The sequence below is a fragment of the Salmo trutta genome, chromosome 1 (assembly GCF_901001165.1).
Source record: "Salmo trutta chromosome 1, fSalTru1.1, whole genome shotgun sequence".
Classification (NCBI taxonomy): Eukaryota; Metazoa; Chordata; class Actinopteri; order Salmoniformes; family Salmonidae; genus Salmo; species Salmo trutta.
The window spans coordinates 16436107-16454253 of record NC_042957.1 but is presented as its reverse complement, the minus strand read 5'-3'; the positions used below and the strand labels follow the sequence as shown (position 1 = coordinate 16454253).

The window sequence follows — 18147 nt, the reverse complement described above, 5'->3', positions numbered from 1 at the left end:
CGGACCCGTAAAGGCTCAATACCCCCTATATTGCTGTTGAACGATTGCCGACCAAGCGCTGGTGCCCCTTTCAAAAGTATCTCCATGTTGCCCTCAAATGTGATCGGACACACACCCCTCTTGGGTGATGCTGTTATGTAAAATACGCTACACTGCCAAAAAAATGCGAAGAAAACATTTCTGAGATGTTTTACCTGCCTTGAAGCCCGGGTCTGCTGAGGATTGGTACACTTTTCACAGCCAGTGCAACAGAGTAGCTTAGCTACAGCACTTGGGTTTCTGGCGAGCAGCCTTATTTGTCACTGGTGCGCAACTGAAAACTGCCACACAGTGCAGCTAGGTTGCACAGTGCCATAACGGATAAAGCGACGTGTATCTCTACACTTTAGCCCGCCCCAGTCAACGGTATCAACTCGTGTGTGGAAATAGGTCCGTGTTTGAGTTGATGTAGCTAACGCTAGGGAGTACCTTTCGGCAAATAGGATGATGCTTGGAGTTGTTTACTTCTTTCGTCGATTGTTTTTGGGGGGTTCCTCGAAAAGAGTGTGGAAAGGCTAGAGGAAGCCACATCTAATTCGGCGACATTGACGTTCGCTGAGACAAGCACTTCAAGTAAAGAGCAGAATCCAGCAGCCCCAGCATCGGACAACTAGCTAGCTAGATAGTTCGTAGTTGTTAGCTATCCACCTCTGTTAAACAACAAGGTGTCCTGGAGAGTATTATACCAAGATTGCAGATTGTTAGCGTGCCAATTAGGACAGGAGTGCCACGGAGACCCATACGGGTGAGTAGCTGGCGTTGCTGCCTCTTTTCTCATGGGTTCGTTCGTGGAGTAGCTAGGTAGCTAGCTAGCTAGATAATGCCACTAAACTGGCCCATACTATTTCGCTGTTCTTCCAGTGATGGCGATTGCGTTTGCTATGTTTGTTTCGAGTCGTGTGTGTGCATTAATGAGTCAAGTAGCCATGAAAAAAGGAAATTGTTTCGGGGAGTGGTACTTGGCTGTGCTGCTAGCCTAAAAGCGTGCGCGATGTATAGTGGTCATACACTCCAGCCCGTGTATGCTACTGCAGTGGTTACTGTACCACCATCTGAACTTTGCTCTGCTCGGAGTACCCCTGTAGTAACCACTCATGTGCATTTTACCAGTAAGCCTATGGTCTCATGAGTCTTCTCAAGTACCCCCTGTGGATAGGCCAAGTACCCCCAGGAGTCCTAGTACCCCTGGTTGGAAACCACTGTGTCACTGCTACTCGTGCTAGCCAAGAAGTGAGCATTCGGAGCAATAGAGTCGATGTTGTGATTCAAAAGCGTGCAATTAGTTTTGAAATCTGGTGTAGTTACCAATAAATGTATTTTTAGTCTTCAATAAATACAACAATTAGGCAATGTTACAGCTAAATATATTATTTTATATGGTGGCAGGTAGACTAGCAGTTAGAGCGTTGGGCCAGTAAACGAAATGTCGCTAGTTCGAATCCCCGATCCGACAAGGTGAAAAATGTTGACGTGCGCTTGAGCAAGGCACTCAACCCTAATTGCTCCAGGGTCGTCATTGATAGAACCTGGCCGTGACCCCACTCAGCCTAGGGAGAGTGGGATATGTACAAAAACATATTTCAAATTCATCACATGCTTGTGAATACAAACATGCACATATGTGCTTATTTGTCCTATTTCACACATCCAATTATTATTAGCTTGTTAACCCACCTGGATGCATGACTCAACAACGAGCATAACATTTAGTTTAGTTTAAAACTTTATCCTTCTTATGATCCCTTATAACACATGTATTAAGCTTTGTGCTTCTTTAACGTATATTGTTATTATGTTCTTTGTCGCATGTTTCTCTGAGTCAGTATCATGGTGTGTGTACATACGACACAGAACATCTCATTTCAAAACCATGGGCATTAATATGGAGTTGGTCCCTTCTTTGCTGCTATAACAGCCTCCACTCTTCTGGGAAGGCTTTCCACTAGATGTTGGAACATTGTTGCAGGGGAATTACTTCCATTCAGCCACAAGAGCATTAGTGAGGGAGGGCACTGATGTTGGGTGATTAGGCCTGGCTCACAGTCGGTGTTCCAATTCATCCCAAAGGTGTTCAATGGTGTTGAGGTCAGTGCTCTGTGCAGGCCAGTCAAGTTCCTCCACACTGATCTCAACAAACCATTTCTGTATGGACCTCGCTTTGTTCATGGGAGCATTGTCATACTGAAACAGGGAAGCGCCTTCCCCAAACTGTTGCCACAAAGTTGGAAGCACAGAATCGTCTACAATGTCATTGTATGTTGTAGCGTTAAGATTTCCGTTCACTGGAACTAAGGGGCCTAGCCCGATCCATGAAAAACAGCTCCAGACCATTATTCCTCCTCCACCAAACTTTACAGTTGGCACTATGCATTTGGGCAGGTAGTGTTCTCCTGACATCAGCCAAACCCACATTCATCCGTCGGACTGCCAGATGGTGAAGTGTGATTCATCACTCCAGAGAATGCGTTTCCACTGCCCCAAAGGCGGTGAGCTTTATACCACTCCAGCCGACACTTGGCATTGCACATTGTGATCTTAGGCTTGTGTGCGGCTGCTCGGCCGTGGAAACCCATTTCATGAAGATCCTGACGAACAGTTCTTGTGCTGACGTTGCTTCCAGAGCCAGTTTGGAACTTGGTAGTGAGTGTTGCAACCAAGGACAGACGATTTTTAAGCGCTATGTGTTTCAACACTCGGCGGTCCCGTTCTGTGAACTTGTGTGGCCTACCACTTCGTGGCTGAGCCGTTGTTGCTCCTAGACATTTCCACTTCACAATAACAGCACTTACAGTTGACCAGGGCAGCTCTAGCAGGGCAGAAATTTGACGAACTGACTTGTTAGAAAGGTGGCATCCTATGACGGTGCAATGTTGAAAGTGACTGAGCTCTTCAGTAAGACCATTCTACTGCCTATGTTTGTCTATGGAGATTGCACCTGTCAGCAATGGGTGTGGCTGAAATAGCTGAATCCACTAATTTGAAGGGTTGTCCGCATACCTTTGTGTGTATATATAGTGTCTCAAAATATGCAAATGAGACCATATAGGCCTTACATGTGCCTATACTGCCAATCTACTTTAGAAGACACTGGATAAAGTCAGTATATTTTGGGGGCCTTTCATTTGAAAAAGACTCCAGGGGCCTAATTTATCAACTGTTTAAATTTCTCACAAAATTCTTGCATACGTGGAGATTCTAGGATTTGCGTGCGCAATAAATTATTGGGATTTATCAAACTGTCACACGCAACACATGTGCATGTGTTCATTAATAGATCAGAGCCATACTATTTTTCTACGCTCGTGAACAAGCGTAACAACCAATGATGTAAACCCTGGATGGTTGATGCTGTGTATTGGCCAGTGAGAGGCTTTGAAGCCACCGGTCAGCCTTACTGGCACTCCCCAGAAGGAGCAGTCCTCCACAGAAATTAATGGAATTCTACAGTATTTCAATTAAATGTTTCAAGAACAAAATGACATGTATTTTTGTTGTTGTGGTGGTGGGGGAAGGTAACATTAGAACTTTAAAAAAGTTCACTTTAAGGAAAATGTTTTCTACGTTTATTTTTTCATTGTATGTTTAGCTCACAATTTAAAAGTATGCATTTAAGGTTTCTGTAATAGAATAAACGTGGCAAAAACAAATGTAGATATTCATAATAAAGAGCCCCTGTCAGTGATCTAGTGTATATTTAAATCATTGGTTACAACCCTGCCTGAAAACGCCCTCTATTCACCTTGTATGCTAACAACAACGCTCTCATTTGCTGTATGATTTTGAGATGTTGGAACTGGGCCATGATGGTTTCTAAAGCGCAATGGCAAAATGTATTACAGTTCTGTAGCGGTATTGGCAGAATGTGGTAATCTTTTGCAGTGACTTTCTTCCAACTTTAAATGCATGCCACCTATAGCGAGTGCTAAACACTGGCCTCGCATTCTGCAAGATTGTCTTTTCAACAATTTAAAAGTTAATGCTTCATCCCACACTTCTATGCAAAAGACAAATTGTTGTTCAATATTTTGTTTCAGGACATGATTGTGTTTCTATCTCCTGTCTTTGGGCGGCAGGTAGCCTAGTGGTTAGAGCGTTGGACTAGTAACCGAAAGGTTGCAGAATCGAATCCCTGAGCTGACAAGGTAAAAATCTGTCGTTCTGCCCCTGAACAAGGCAGTTAACACACTGTTCCTAGGCCGTCATTGAAAATAAGAATTTGCTCTTAACTGACTTGCCCAGTTAAATAAAGGTAAAATAAAAATAGTCTCTGAGATTAAATAGGCTATGGTTTCATGCTCCTACCACACAGCAATACTAGCCTATACTGTCAAAAGGCTACCGGTTTATTTACTTTCGCACATACTTGGCTATTGAATGAGCAATGGATAAATAGTAGCCTAATATTTGTTGTTAACTGGAATAACCCATTAATGTCAGAAATGGAGAGACATGTCCTGCAGTATATGATTTAGGCCTATAAAGTCAAATAAACACATTAGGCTACATGCTGCTATGCGATCTCCTAACCAACCGCAAATGCATCTGTTTTATCATTAGGCCCACGTTTCAAAGTTTTTGTTAGCCTACCATTATTATAATTCCTGTGCATCAAACACTTCAAATTCCCTGTAAGAACAATATTTGCTTGCAATACAACTGATCAACTGCCAGAAATTGTGTACGTGTGGTCTGAGCTGTACTTTGAGATACGCACACTTTTGGGTGCGCATGCACCTTTGATAAATGAGCCCCCAGGACTCCTCACAGATTGAAAAAAAATAAACAGTATTGCCATGTGTCAGAAATGCATTTCTGTATACATTTGACAAGAGAATCTTAGCTAGAACACAATTTTCAAGATATGGGCAATTGCTTCAGTAAAAGTCTGAAGAATATAAGCACACAAAGTGGTGACTGCACAAGCTTCTGAAGATGAGGCCTACAGTATTTACAGTGCATTCAGAAAGTATTCAGACCCATTGACTTTTTCCACATTTTGTTACATTAGACTTATTCTAAAATGGATTAAATTGTTTCCCCCCCTCATCAATTTAAACACAATACCCCATAATGACAAAGCAAAAACAGATTTGTAGACATTTTTGCAAATGTATACACTACCATTCAAACGTTTGTGGTCACTTAGAAATGTCCTTGTTTTTGAAATATTTTTTTTTCTTGTCCATTAAAATAAAATTGATCAGAAATGCAGTGTAGACATTGTTAATGTTGTAAATGACTAGTGTAGCTGGAAACGGCATAGGTGTACAGAGGCCCATTTATCAGCAACAATCACTCATGTGTTCCAAATGCACGTTGTGTTAGCTAATCTAAGTTTATCATTTTAAAAGGCTAATTATTGATCATTAGTAAAACCCTTTTGCAGTTATGTTAGCACAGCTGAAAACTTGTTCTGATTAAAGAAGCAATAAAACTGGCCTTTAGACAAGTTGAGTATCTGGAGCATCAACTTTTGTGAGTTCGATTCAGGCTCAAAATGGCCAGAAACATTAAACTTTCTGAAACTTGTTATTCTTGTTCTGAGAAATGAAGGCTATTCCATGCGATAAATTGCCAAGAAACTGAAGATCTCGTACAATGCTGTGTACTACTCCCTTCACAGAACAGCGCAAACTGTCCATAGAAACAGAAGCTTCACAAGTCCTCAACTAGCAGCTTCATTAAATAGTACCCGCAAAACACCAGTCTCAATGTCAACAGTGAAGAGGCGACTCCGGGATGCTGGCCTTCTAGGCAGAGTTGCAAAGAAAAAGCGATATCTCAGACTGGCCAGTAAAAAGAAAAGATTAAGATGGGCAAAAGAACACAGATGCTGGACAGAGGAAGATTGGAAAAAAGTGCTATGGACAGACAAATCTAAGTTTGAGGTGTTTGGATCACAAAGAAGAACATTCGTGAGATGCAGAAAAATGAAAAGATGCTGGAGGAGTGCTTGACGCCATCTGTCAAGCATGGTGGAGGCAATGTGATGGTCTGGGGGTGCTTTGGTGGTGGTAAAGTGGAAGATTTGTACAGGGAAAAAGGGATCCTGAAGAAGGAAGGCTATCACTCAATTTTGCAACTCCATGCCATACCCTGTGGACGGCACTTAATTGAAGCCAATTTCCTCCAACAACAGGACAATGACCGAAAGCACAGCTTTAAACTATGCAAGAACTATTTAGGTAAGAAGCAGTCAGCTGGTATTCTGTCTATAATGGAGTGGCCAGCACAGTCACCTGATCTCAACCCTATTGAGGTGTTGCGGGAGCAGCTTGACCGTATGGTACGTAAGAAGTGCCCATCAAGCAAATCCAACTTGTGGGAGGTGCTTCAGGAAGCATAGGGTGAAATCTCTTCATATTACCTCAACAAATTGACAACTAGAATGCTAAAGGTCTGCAAGGCTGAAATTGTTGCAAATGGAGGATTCTTTGACGTAAGCAAAGTTTGAAGGACACAATTATCATTTAAATGAAAAATCATTATTTATAACCTTGTCAACATTTTGACTATTTCCTATTCATTTTGCAACTCATTTCATGCATGTTTTTCATGGAAAACAAAGAAATTTCTAAGTGACCCCAACTTTTGAACGGTAGTGTGTATATAAAAAAATTTAAAAAACGAAATATTACATTTACACAAGTATTCAGACCCTTTACTCAGTACTTTGTTGAAGCACTTTTGCAAGCGATTACAGCCTTGAGTCTTCTTGGGTATGATGCTACAAGCTTAGCACACCTGTATTTGGGGAGTTTCTCCCATTCTTCTCTGCAGATCCTCTCAAGCTCTGTCAGGTTAGACGAGGAGCGTCTCTGCACAGCTATTTTCAGGTCTCCAGAGATGTTTGATTGGGTTCAAATCCGGGCTCTGACTGGGCCACTCAAGGACATTCAGACACTTGTCCTGAAGCCACTCCTGCGTTGTTTTGGCTGGGTGCTTAGGGTTGTTGTCCTGTTGGAAGGTGAACCTTCGCCCCATTCTGAGGTCCTGAGTGCTCTGGAGCAGGTTTTCATCAAGGAACTCTCTGTACTTTGCTCAGTTCATCTTTCCCTCGATCCTGACTAGTCTCCCAGTCCCTGCCACTGAAAAACATCCCCACAGCATGATGCTGCCACCACTATGCTTCACCGTAGGGATGGTGCCAGTTTTCCTCCAGACGTGATGCTTGGCATTCAGGCCAAATAGTTCGATCTTGGTTTCATCAGACCAGATAATCTTGATTCTCATGGTCTGAGTCTTTAGGTGCCTTTTGGTAAAATCCAAGCGGGCTGTCGTGCTATTTACTGAGGAGTGGCTTCCGTCTGGCCGCTCTACCATAAAGACTTGAATGGTGGAGTGCTGCAGAGATGGTTGTCCTTCCTTCCAAAAGGCACCTAAAGGACTCTCAGACCATTGAGAAACAATATTGAACTATTTGGCCTGAATGCCAAGTGTCACGTCTGGAGGAAATCTGGCACCATCCCTACGGTGAAGCATGGTGGTGGTAGCATCATGCTGTGGGGATGTTTTTCAGTGGCAGGGACTGGGTTACTAATCAGGATCAAGGGAAAGATGAACATAGCTAAATACAGAGATCCTTGATGAAAACCTGCTCCAGAGCGCTCAGGACCTCAGAATGGGGTAAAGGTTCACCTTCCAACAGGACAATGACACTAAGCACACAGCCAAGACAACGCAGGAGTGGCTTCGGGACAAGTCTCTGGATGTCCTTCAGTGGCCAAGCCAGAGCCCGGACTTGAACTCGATCTAACATATCTGGAGAGACCTGAAAATAGCTGTGCAGCGAAGCTCCTCATCCAACCTGGAAATAGCTGTGCAGCGACGCGCCCCATCCAACCTGACAGAGTTTGAGAGGATCTGCAAAGAAGAATGGGAGAAACTCACCAAATACAGGTGTGCCAAGCTTGCAGCGTCATACCCAAGAAGACTCAAGGCTGTAATCCCTGCCAAAGGTGTTTCAACAAAGTACTGAGTAAAGGGTCTGAATACTTATGTTTTTTATTTTTAATAAATTAGCAAAAAATTCAAACCCTGTTTTTGCTATGTCATTATGGGGTATTGTGTGTAGATTGATGGGGGAAAAAAGCAATTTAATCAATTATAGAAGAGGGCTGTAACGTAACAAAATGTGGAAAAAGTCAAGGGGTCTGAATACTTTCCGAATGCACTGTGTGTGTGATATGTGTAAATCTCGATAGCCATCACATCCACAGCTGTTACGGATGTTACAGATATCAACACGGTGAAAAAGGATACTGACAATGAAAAGGGAGAAACCAATTATAGACCAAATACAACCTTGATGAAAGTTAGCTTCACAGAGAACATTTCAAGATCTGATGTAAGGTGCATGTTTTGCCCCAAAAGAATCATACAAATGTTTTGTAACATTGCCTGTCCCAATCACCTGCTATCTTTATAAGACTGTAGAACGTGCAAACAAAACTCAAGACACTTCAATTTGGTTTGTATTGCTTCATTAACATCTCATCTTCATAACTAACACTGGGGGACAGCTGTGAGTGGAAAAACAAGCTATTTGAGCCCATTCTAATAGCCTTGGACACCTACTCTGTAATGTTTCAAATTTAGTCAATTTCCTACTTTTCAAATGAAGCCTGAACTCCAACATATACTGTAGACCTTAAGGATAATTATGGAAATGACTAACTTTAATGTGCATGTGTAAAAGACGTCACACTTCTTGCTTAGTCAGTACAGCTTCCTCCTGATTCGGCTCACAACGAGGCTCGGACTCAGGACCTCTGCCTTGCTAGCACACGTGGCTGCCCTCCTGAAGCATCTTACCAGTCGGCGCCACGCAAAAAAGCTAGCTTTTTGCTGGCTCAAGTGGGGACACTTGGGCTGAGGAATAAGTTTCACACATCCCCATGAGCTACACATGCTCAGGTCGACTTTTACACAAAACCGCCCTTCTACAGATGTTCCCCTCACACAGTATAGCCCATCTCTCACAGGTGTAGATGAAGTTTGGGGTGCAACATCATTACAGCAAGTCCAGTCACACCTGTATGGAGGACAGGGGAATGGGAAGTATGTGTCATTGTAAACGTAAGGGTGTCACTGACTGTGATAAAAGTCCCCTGGAAACAACAGCACAGAAATGTTCCCTTGCCATTAGGTGGGGAAGAGGGTACAGCATGGAAGTGTCATCAGATAAATGGTTTGGGAAATTACCACTTTGTATTAGTCACTCTGCTCTTTCTCTCCTTCCTGCTACATATTACCGGAGCTGAAAAACAATTCCATTACTTTATGTTGTTCGTGAACAGCCCACGGATAGAGTTTGTGATTAATATATCACCTTAAAACAGTGTAGTTTAAATCTTGTCAATGCAAGGATTTTTGGTTCCTTGTTTTTGTTTTAATATTATTAAAGTGATTTTTGTCTCCATTTGCAGGATTATAAACAGATAAATGGTTACTCTTTGATGCCCTGGTTTATTGCTGATTAGACATTAATCTCTGGGGTAGAGGGTACTGTAGTTGGCTATAGTATATAAAAGTTATTCAGTCACTAGCTGTAGTTTTGTAGGGAAGCAGCCGGTAGCCTAGTGGTTAAGGCGAATACCCGAGCCGTCAAGGTGAAAAATCAAATAACCCTAATTTGCTCCAGGGGCACAGTACTACTATGGCTGACCCTGTAAAACAACACATTTCACTGCACCTATCTGTCTATGTGACAATAAGATATTTGTTCTTGTTTGCATTCTGCTTAATTTGGTTGTATCACAGAGGTCTCATCAGCCTATAATGCAGTGGACTCCTGATAGGCTACTGGCTTGGGACTGTTGTGACAGTGCAGTGTGAAACTGAAAACGGTAGTGCATTTAGCTTAGCTGAAGTGCACTTTTCAGGAGTTGACTACTGATTGTGCCCTCAGTTATTGACATATCAATGAAATATTTCAAATTGTCAGTCATATGAGCGGCTGTGTAAAATGTTTATTAACTGGTTATTATTATCCAATGTATGGCTGCGGTGTGATTTAAAGTGAAATGTTTAACTTGTATATAGGACAGATGTTACACATATCGAGATGGCTCTATCTATACAAATCCCATACAGCAGCAATGTCAGTTGTCTCAGTTGAAGCCTTCAAGTCGTCTGATAATTTACATTCTGTTCAGTTTGCAGCCCAAATCCTTTTCCTCAACCAATTTTCTGACCGAAATGATGCAATTGACAGACATTCCACTACATTTTTTTAACAAAGATTACCGTGGCTTCAATAGGGATACTCTGGAAACACAGTCTACATCTGAAAGAGCGACGATTGGTGGTCGCGTGGCCAGATGTCTCGGCCTTGAAATCACACATTTTTCACCTTAATGCACATGGTGTTGTGGGGGATTTAAAATCGTATAGGGTTAATCTTAACAGTCTTCAACAGCTTCCTCTACTTGTCTCCTCTCCTTAATCTCGATAGTCTAAAAGAGCTTCCTCTACTTGTCTCCTCTCCTTAATCTCGATAGTCTAAAAGAGCTTCCTCTACTTGTCTCCTCTCCTTAATCTCGATAGTCTAAAAGAGCTTCCTCTCATTCATCTGCTTATATCTGAAAACCCATACCAAGGAAAAGCAATATGGTGGATACCCACTGGGGATTTGCTTTCAGCTGTCCAGTTCCTTCATATCTGTGCTGCTGAAGGAAAGGAGACAATGAGAGGAAGCAACTCCAGACTATTGAGAATTGCTGCCTATGCATTATTACATTGTAATCACCTGACACCTACACAAAACTAGGACCTGATCACTATAATTTATCATATTCATTTGCCGTTATTACACGGAGTGTGGAGGCCCGCATATTATTAATACGCTCGATTAATTTCCTCTGCAATATGACTGGATGGTGTTTGCATGTACCTATAATATAGCAATAGATACTGTAATAAAGCGATTAATAAAACTGGTAATAGCGGTAGCCTAATGCACATGAAGCAGCTTATGCCTGGTCCAAAGGGTCAATCATGTGGACCCTATACTAGTGAGTGTTAGGCTTTGAAATATATTGATTGAAATTATAATTATTTCCATATCCAATTAACTGTTTGGGCACGCTAAGAAATCAATTAGGCCAATAAAATGGAGGGTTATTATTTGAAAAGCATTCTCATTTTATTCCACCACAGGCAATGAGAATGAACTGGTGTTTCCCTGCATGTTTTACATTCTCTTGGGTGTACATTACAATGTTGTGATAGCTGTACACACCAGGAGACGTGTGGAAATATAGCTAGTGGTTTACTCAATGTGGTCTGGTCACGACAAAATGCCAGGGTGAGGCTGGCGATGAGGGCGGACAACATCGCTCCATAGCCGGTGCAATTAACCGAGTTGAATCAAGTTAATTCGAGCCACTTCGCAGGGGGACGCATATTCGACAAATATTTTGGGTTTTAGTCTTGAAATTAACCGCCAGGCCTTTTCGCTATTGGAAGACTGGGATGTCAGCGAGGCTTGTCTGTATAGCAATTGGTTAAAATGAAGTTTCTGCAAATCCGTGAAGCCAAACCAGGAAGAGCAAAGCACATCGCGCAGGCAGCCACCGTCCTCTCTCTCTCTCTCCACTCCCCAGCTCTCCCCCAGTCAGTACAGAGATCAGTTCAGCCATCACACCAGTCCACCACTATTTCGACGCTTCTCCAGGCATAGTATGACGGAGTCGTCGGAGTGTGTAAGTTAATATCTCTCAAATATTTCTTCCGTAACGATTTTCGAGTGCGGAGTGTTGAAGTTGCGTTCGGAGCCCGTCCAAAAAGGAGTGCAGAACCTATTTTCGCTTCGGAGAACGAAACCCCTTCTACCATGCAAAATCGATAGCTGTAGCTTGCTAGCATACGATATCCTTGGGGTTTTAGACTAAGTAGTGGTATAATAGCGATTTATTTCGATGTTATTTTCATAAATAGCAGGGAAAAAGTGTTTGTGGCACCATTATTTTGGCTGCGGTTTGTGTTCAGGTCGCCCACAGCCCCGTAGATAGCAGTTACTTCAGATGGCAGGCTACTCACAGACGTCTAGCGAGCGAGGCGCAGCCTGCCTACTGTAACGTTATGTCGGCCCCGATGTCCTCAAGTAGGCTATAGGACGTTGTGTATGTTTGTGCAAGTCAAATAGGTCACCAGGGCGAAACTCAGGTGTTACACGTAGCGCGTGAATCGATGTAGATGGACTGTAGAGTAGACCCTCTGAAAAGCATTTCACGACAAGCAAGCCGACGCCTCGTGTTTATTGTTTTTGTTCTGGCATCGAAAGTGTTCAGAATACCCCCTGCATCAGTTCAAAACACCTTACCCTGTGGGTTATTTTGGGGAAGTTGTCGGTCCCCTTGTCATTGCCCCTATATCTCACACGGTGTTAAGATGTAATTACATAGATTAATGTCAGGGTGAATGCCTGGTTATGGAAGTAATTGTGTCTAAATGTGGAGTAGCTTGCACTGAGAAATGGTAGGCAAGATAGATACATACTTATTAGGTGTCTGTGTAGCCTGTAGGCTAGGCAACACAGGACATAACTGTTTGTTTTGTAACTTGTTTACCGAATGAAACCAGTGGCAGTGGGCTCTACAGTCATATAGCAATTATTTCATACAAATAATATGTAATTGTCTAATTGGTTTCTGCTGATTTAGAATGTTTGCTGAAATGTAATGTCTGCTGGATTAGAATGTTTGGTGAATTTGATTGACTGTTTAAAATGCCAAAATGTGTCAGATTGTCCCTATGCATATGGAAATCTCCCCGACCTCTCACGTACTCGATAACGGTCCATCATGTTTTGACTATTTTCATCTCTTCAATATTGTTTGTTTTGAGTGCGTCGGCATGGCTTCAGTTTTGCTGCATTCCTTTTGTTAAGTATTGTTTAGCATCTCCGCATAGAATCAGAAATTCTAGAACGTTCTTTCAGAAGAAGCATATGGAATAGACTACATTGTGGAAAGTTTACTGCTTCTTGGTGGTAAATGAAAAAGAAACCCACCAGGAGCAACATTTTCTCAAGCGGTGTGAAGTGCAGTTCGACCCAATTATACAGGATCGTGCTGTGGAAGGGTCAATGATCTCTGCTGAAGATGGAAAGTGAATTTCAAGGAATCCCTTTTTTATGACTACTTAAGAAGGCCAAATTGATATCATTCACAGCTCAACATAAATAGATTAGTCATATTTTGACACCTCTATTTTCATGATTTATTGGATTATTTCGTAGATTAGTGTTGATGTTATTGACTAAAATATACATTTGTGTATTAAAAGGTAGAGCTGTGACAGTCATGGAATTTTTGGATGACTGTAAAATGGCCAGCCAAATGACCGTGGTCTCAGTCATAACCGTTTTGAATCGCATTGGTTATCTATATTTTTTTTAAATGAACACGTTTAAAAAAAAAAAAAAAGATATACAAAAAAATGTGTCCTGACTGCATGTACTGCCATAGAAATACAATGAATAGAACAGGAATCCTCATTCAAATGAATGATGGCATAATGGGTGGCGGCCATTGCGAGTGTACCCATAGGAGCAAAGTCGGAAGTAAAAGCAGAAAGTAAAAGCAGGAAGTGTACCCATTAATATGGGCTGTGATTTGTTGATTCAGCTCAATTGGCATTAAAAAAAACATTCCATTGCATGAGCCACATCAGTTAACATAATTTAAATGAACATTCTACATTATGGCAGCAGCTAGCCTAGTGGTTAGAGCGTTGGGCCAGTAACCGAAAGGTTGCTAGTTCGAATCCCCGAGCTGACAAGGTGAAAATCTGTTCTTCTGCCCCTGAACAAGGCAGTAAACCCACTGTTCCTAGGCTGTCATTGTAAATAAGTATTTGTTCTTAACTGACTTGCCTAGTTAAAAAAATATATATAAATAAAAAATGTACATGGAAATTATTGCATCACAATACCAGGCAGCCATTGCAAGTGTACTGATGTATTGAGTTTACCAGTCATATTGCAAGGGTTCGATGTTCCAAGCACGTTCTATATTTTTTTTACGGTTATTTTATTTTCATGACAGTCTTCATCCATAACTGTCAGATACAGGGTTATATTGTAATTGTGCCAACCCTAATTATTAGTGATGCACTGATATGACATTTATGGCCGATACCGATATCCAATATTTTCCTTACAGTTAAATAGTTAACACACACACGGACGCAGCGGTCTGAGGCACTGCATCTCAGTGCAAGAGGCGTCACTACAGTCTCTGGTTTGAATCCAGGCTGTATCACATCCAGCTGTGATTGGGAGTCCCATAGGGCGGCGCACAATTGGGCGGCGCACAATTGGGCGGCGCACAATTGGCCCAGCGTCATCCGGGTTTGGCCGGGGTTGGCTGTCATTGTAAATAAGAATTTGTTCTTAACTGACTTGCCTAGTTAAATAAAGGTTACACTCACACTGACCAAAAAGTTATTTTGTTGGCATTTATGCATGTCCCCATTACCAGTAAAATATAATCAGAACCTATTTTTCATTTACTTTCTGTGCTGTTTCATTGTTAATTTGTTCAGTCGTTTCATTCTCAACCAGGATTTCATCATACATGTCAAGCAGTGAAGTTTCAGCTCTGTTTGTCCGTGGCCTCTCTTCCTCGGAGCGCACTGTCACTGTGTCCGTTTCCATCTTGTCCAGCTGTGTATGTAACATTTCATGCAAACCCTGTTTCTTGTCTGCATCGAAGTAGCGGTCCTTGTACCTAGTATCGAGCATGGTGTCGACACAGTATAGAGGCTCAGAGAGAATGGCCCTAGGAGTGTGTTCATGTTTCCAAGTTTCAAGCATGTTCTCAAGTGCCATTGAAATGGAAGCAGTGGTATGAGAACCGGCCCATTCTTGAGCATGCAACACGGCTTTCCTCAGTACGAAATCCTTGTTGACCCACTGTGCTGTCAGACAGCATGCTCATGGGGCTGACATCGTTGGTCCAAATGTCAGTCGTGAGCTAATAGCAGGGACCCCTATAGCAAGTAGCCCATGGATGTGTTTCAACAATACTGTGTAACTCCGGTAGGGCAACATCCGAAAAATAGCGCCTAATTGGTTGACGAAAGCCAACATCATCCACGACAGAGAACGGTTGATTGTCAAGGGCAATGAATTTCATTATCTTTGTGTCAATGGATTTCACCTTTTGAGTTGTCTCGCTGAAATGTTCTTACTCTTTCAAATGACTGCTCGACTTGAACTTGTTTAGTTGTTGGAAGTGTGCACTTAGTATTTTTCTGCTTTTGTTCTGTGTAACGCTGTATTTTTTGTGGCATCATTACGTCATCTGCCTACGTTATATAGGTATGCACGTCAGCTTTGACATTGGTTTTGCACATCAGCGTTAAACTAGACATCATGCTGATGTTGGCATTTTTAGCTAATATCGTCCGATTCCGATATGCACACCGATATATATTGTGCATCCCTACAAATTATAGGGTATTTAATTGTGTTGTTCATAATGACTACTTATTTCAGCTTCAGTATAAAATTCCAAACACTTAAGACAGTGTCATTAACCATCAATAGTCTTAATGTTGGATGTTAAGAATAAAATGTCTCTTGTAATGGCTGTTTGGATTCTTCGTAAAGCACATTGCATTTTATTCATCCCTTTTAGTGAGTTTGCTTAAAAAAAATACTCCTGATTCTACCAGACTATTGATTGATACATATGATCATGTTTGACTTTAAGTGAAGGTAATGGATAAGATGGTAGAATTCATTTTTGGCAACTTTTGAATACAGTTATTTCTGTGAGAAATGTCTTGTTGTGGATATAGATACCCACCTTCTTTGTGGTATGTGGCTCCTGTTGGCATGGTTTCATTTCGGCCCCTAAGCCCTTCCCCTAGGGGCCCTACCACTTCACTGTAAGAAATGGATAGCAGAGAATGAGTAATCAGTATACAGTACATTCGGAAAGTATCCAGACCACTTCACTTTTTATACATTTTGTTACGTTACAGCCTCATTCTAAAATGGATTAAATCTTTTTTCCCCAACATCAATCTACACGCAATACCCAATAATGACAAAGCAAAAACAGGTTTTTAGGAATTTTTGCATATTCATAAAAACTTAAACTGAAATATCACATTTTCATAAGTTTTCAGACCCTTTGTTGAAGCACCTTTTGGCAGCGATTACAGCCTTGAGTCTTGGGTATGACGCTACAAGCTTTGCACACCCGTATTTGGGGAGTTTCTCACATTCTCCTCTGCAGATCCTCTCAAGCACTGTCAGGTTGGATGGGGAGCGTCGCTGTACAGCTATTTTCAGGTCTCTCCAGAGATGTTAGATCTGGTTCAAGTCCGGGCTCTGGCTTGGCCACTCAAGGACATTGAGACTTGTCCCGAAGCCACTCCTGCGTTGTCTTGGCTGTGTGCGCTTAGGGTCGGTGTCCGGTTGGAAGGTGAACCTTCGCCCCATTCCTGAGCGCTCTGGAGCAGGTTTTCATCAAGGATCTCTCTGTACTTTGCTCTGTTTTTCTTTCCCTCGATTCTGACTAGAGGTCGAACGACTATGATTTTTCAACGCCGTGCTGATTATTGGAGGACCAAAAAAAGCCGATACCGATTAATCGGCCGAATTTAAAAAAATAAAAAAATAATAAATAAATAAAAAAGTGTTATTTTTTAAAATGTTTTGTAAATTTATTTGTAATAATGACAATTACAACAATACTGAATGAACACTTATTTTAACTTAATATAATACATCAATAAAATCAAAGCCTCAAATAAATAATGAAACATGTTCAATTTGGTTTAAATAATGCAAAAACAAAGTGTTGGAGAAGAAAGTAAAAGTGCAATATGTGCCATGTAAAAAAGCTAACGTTTAAGTTCCTTGCTCAGAACATGAGAACATATGAAAGCTGGTGGTTCCTTTTAACAGGAGTCTTCAATAGTCCCAGGTAAGAAGTTTTAGGTTGTAGTTATTATAGGAATTATAGGACTATTTCTCTCTATACCATTTGTATTTCATATACCTTTGACTATTGGATGTTCTTATAGGCACTTTAGTATTGCCAGTGTAACAGTATAGCTTCCGTCCCTCTCCTCGCCCCTACCTGGGCTCGAACCAGGAACACATCGACAACAACCACCCTCGAAGCATCGTTACCCATCGCTCCACAAAAGCCGCGGCCCTTGCAGAGCAAGGGGAACAACTACTCCAAGTCTCAGAGCGAGTGACGTCACCAATTGAAACACAATTAGCGCGCACCCTGCTAACTAGCTAGCCATTTCACATGGGTTACACCAGCCTAATCTCGGGATTTGATAGGCTTGAAGTCATAAACAGCTCAATGCTTGAAGCACAGCGAAGAGCTGCTGGCAAACGCACGAAAGTGCTGTTTGAATTAATGCTTACAAGCCTGCTGCTGCCTACCATTGCTCAGTCAGACTGCTCTATCAAATATCAAATCAAAGACTTAATTATAACATAATAACACACAGAAATACGAGCCTTAGGTCATTAATATGGTCAAATCCGGAAACTATCATTTAGAAAACAAAACGTTTATTCTTTCAGTGAAATACGGAACCGTTCCATATTTTATCTAACGGGTGGCATCCCTAAGTCTAAATATTGCTGTTACATTGTACAACCTTCAATGTTATGTCATAATTATGTACAATTCTGGCAAATTAATTACGGTCTTTGTTAGGAATAAATGGTCTTCACACAGTTCGCAACGAGCCAGGCGGCCCAAACTGCAGCATATACCCCGACTGCTTGCACAGAACGCAAGAGAAGTGACACAATTTCCCTAATTATAAGAAATTCATGTTAGCAGGCAATATTAACTAAATATGCAGGTTTAAAAATATATACTTGTGTATTGATTTTAAAGAAAGGCATTGATGTTTATGGTTAGGTACATTGGTGCAACGACAGTGCTAAATCATCACCCGTTTGGCGAAGTAGGTATTTATTTAAGTATTTCGATGAGAAATTAACAGGCACCGCATCGATTATATGCAACGCAGGACACGTTAGATAAACCTGTAATATCATCAACCATGTGTAGTTAACTAGTGATTATGTGAAGATTGATTCTTTTTTATAAGTTT

General features: G+C 41.5%; 1 protein-coding gene across 3 annotated transcripts in view; it reads left to right on the top strand.

Moving 5' to 3' along the window:
* Positions 1 to 345: 345 nt before the first annotated feature.
* LOC115172226 (bromo adjacent homology domain-containing 1 protein) overlaps positions 346 to 18147 on the top strand; it is a 41557-nt gene continuing 23755 nt past the window's right edge. For 2 of the 3 annotated variants that reach the window (XM_029729661.1, XM_029729479.1), the window contains exon 1: positions 346 to 784. The gene's annotated coding sequence lies outside the window, so the exon portion shown is untranslated. Of the gene's footprint in view, positions 785 to 11285; positions 11745 to 18147 lie in introns of those variants that run through there. The other variant, XM_029729571.1, reaches the window with a different exon arrangement.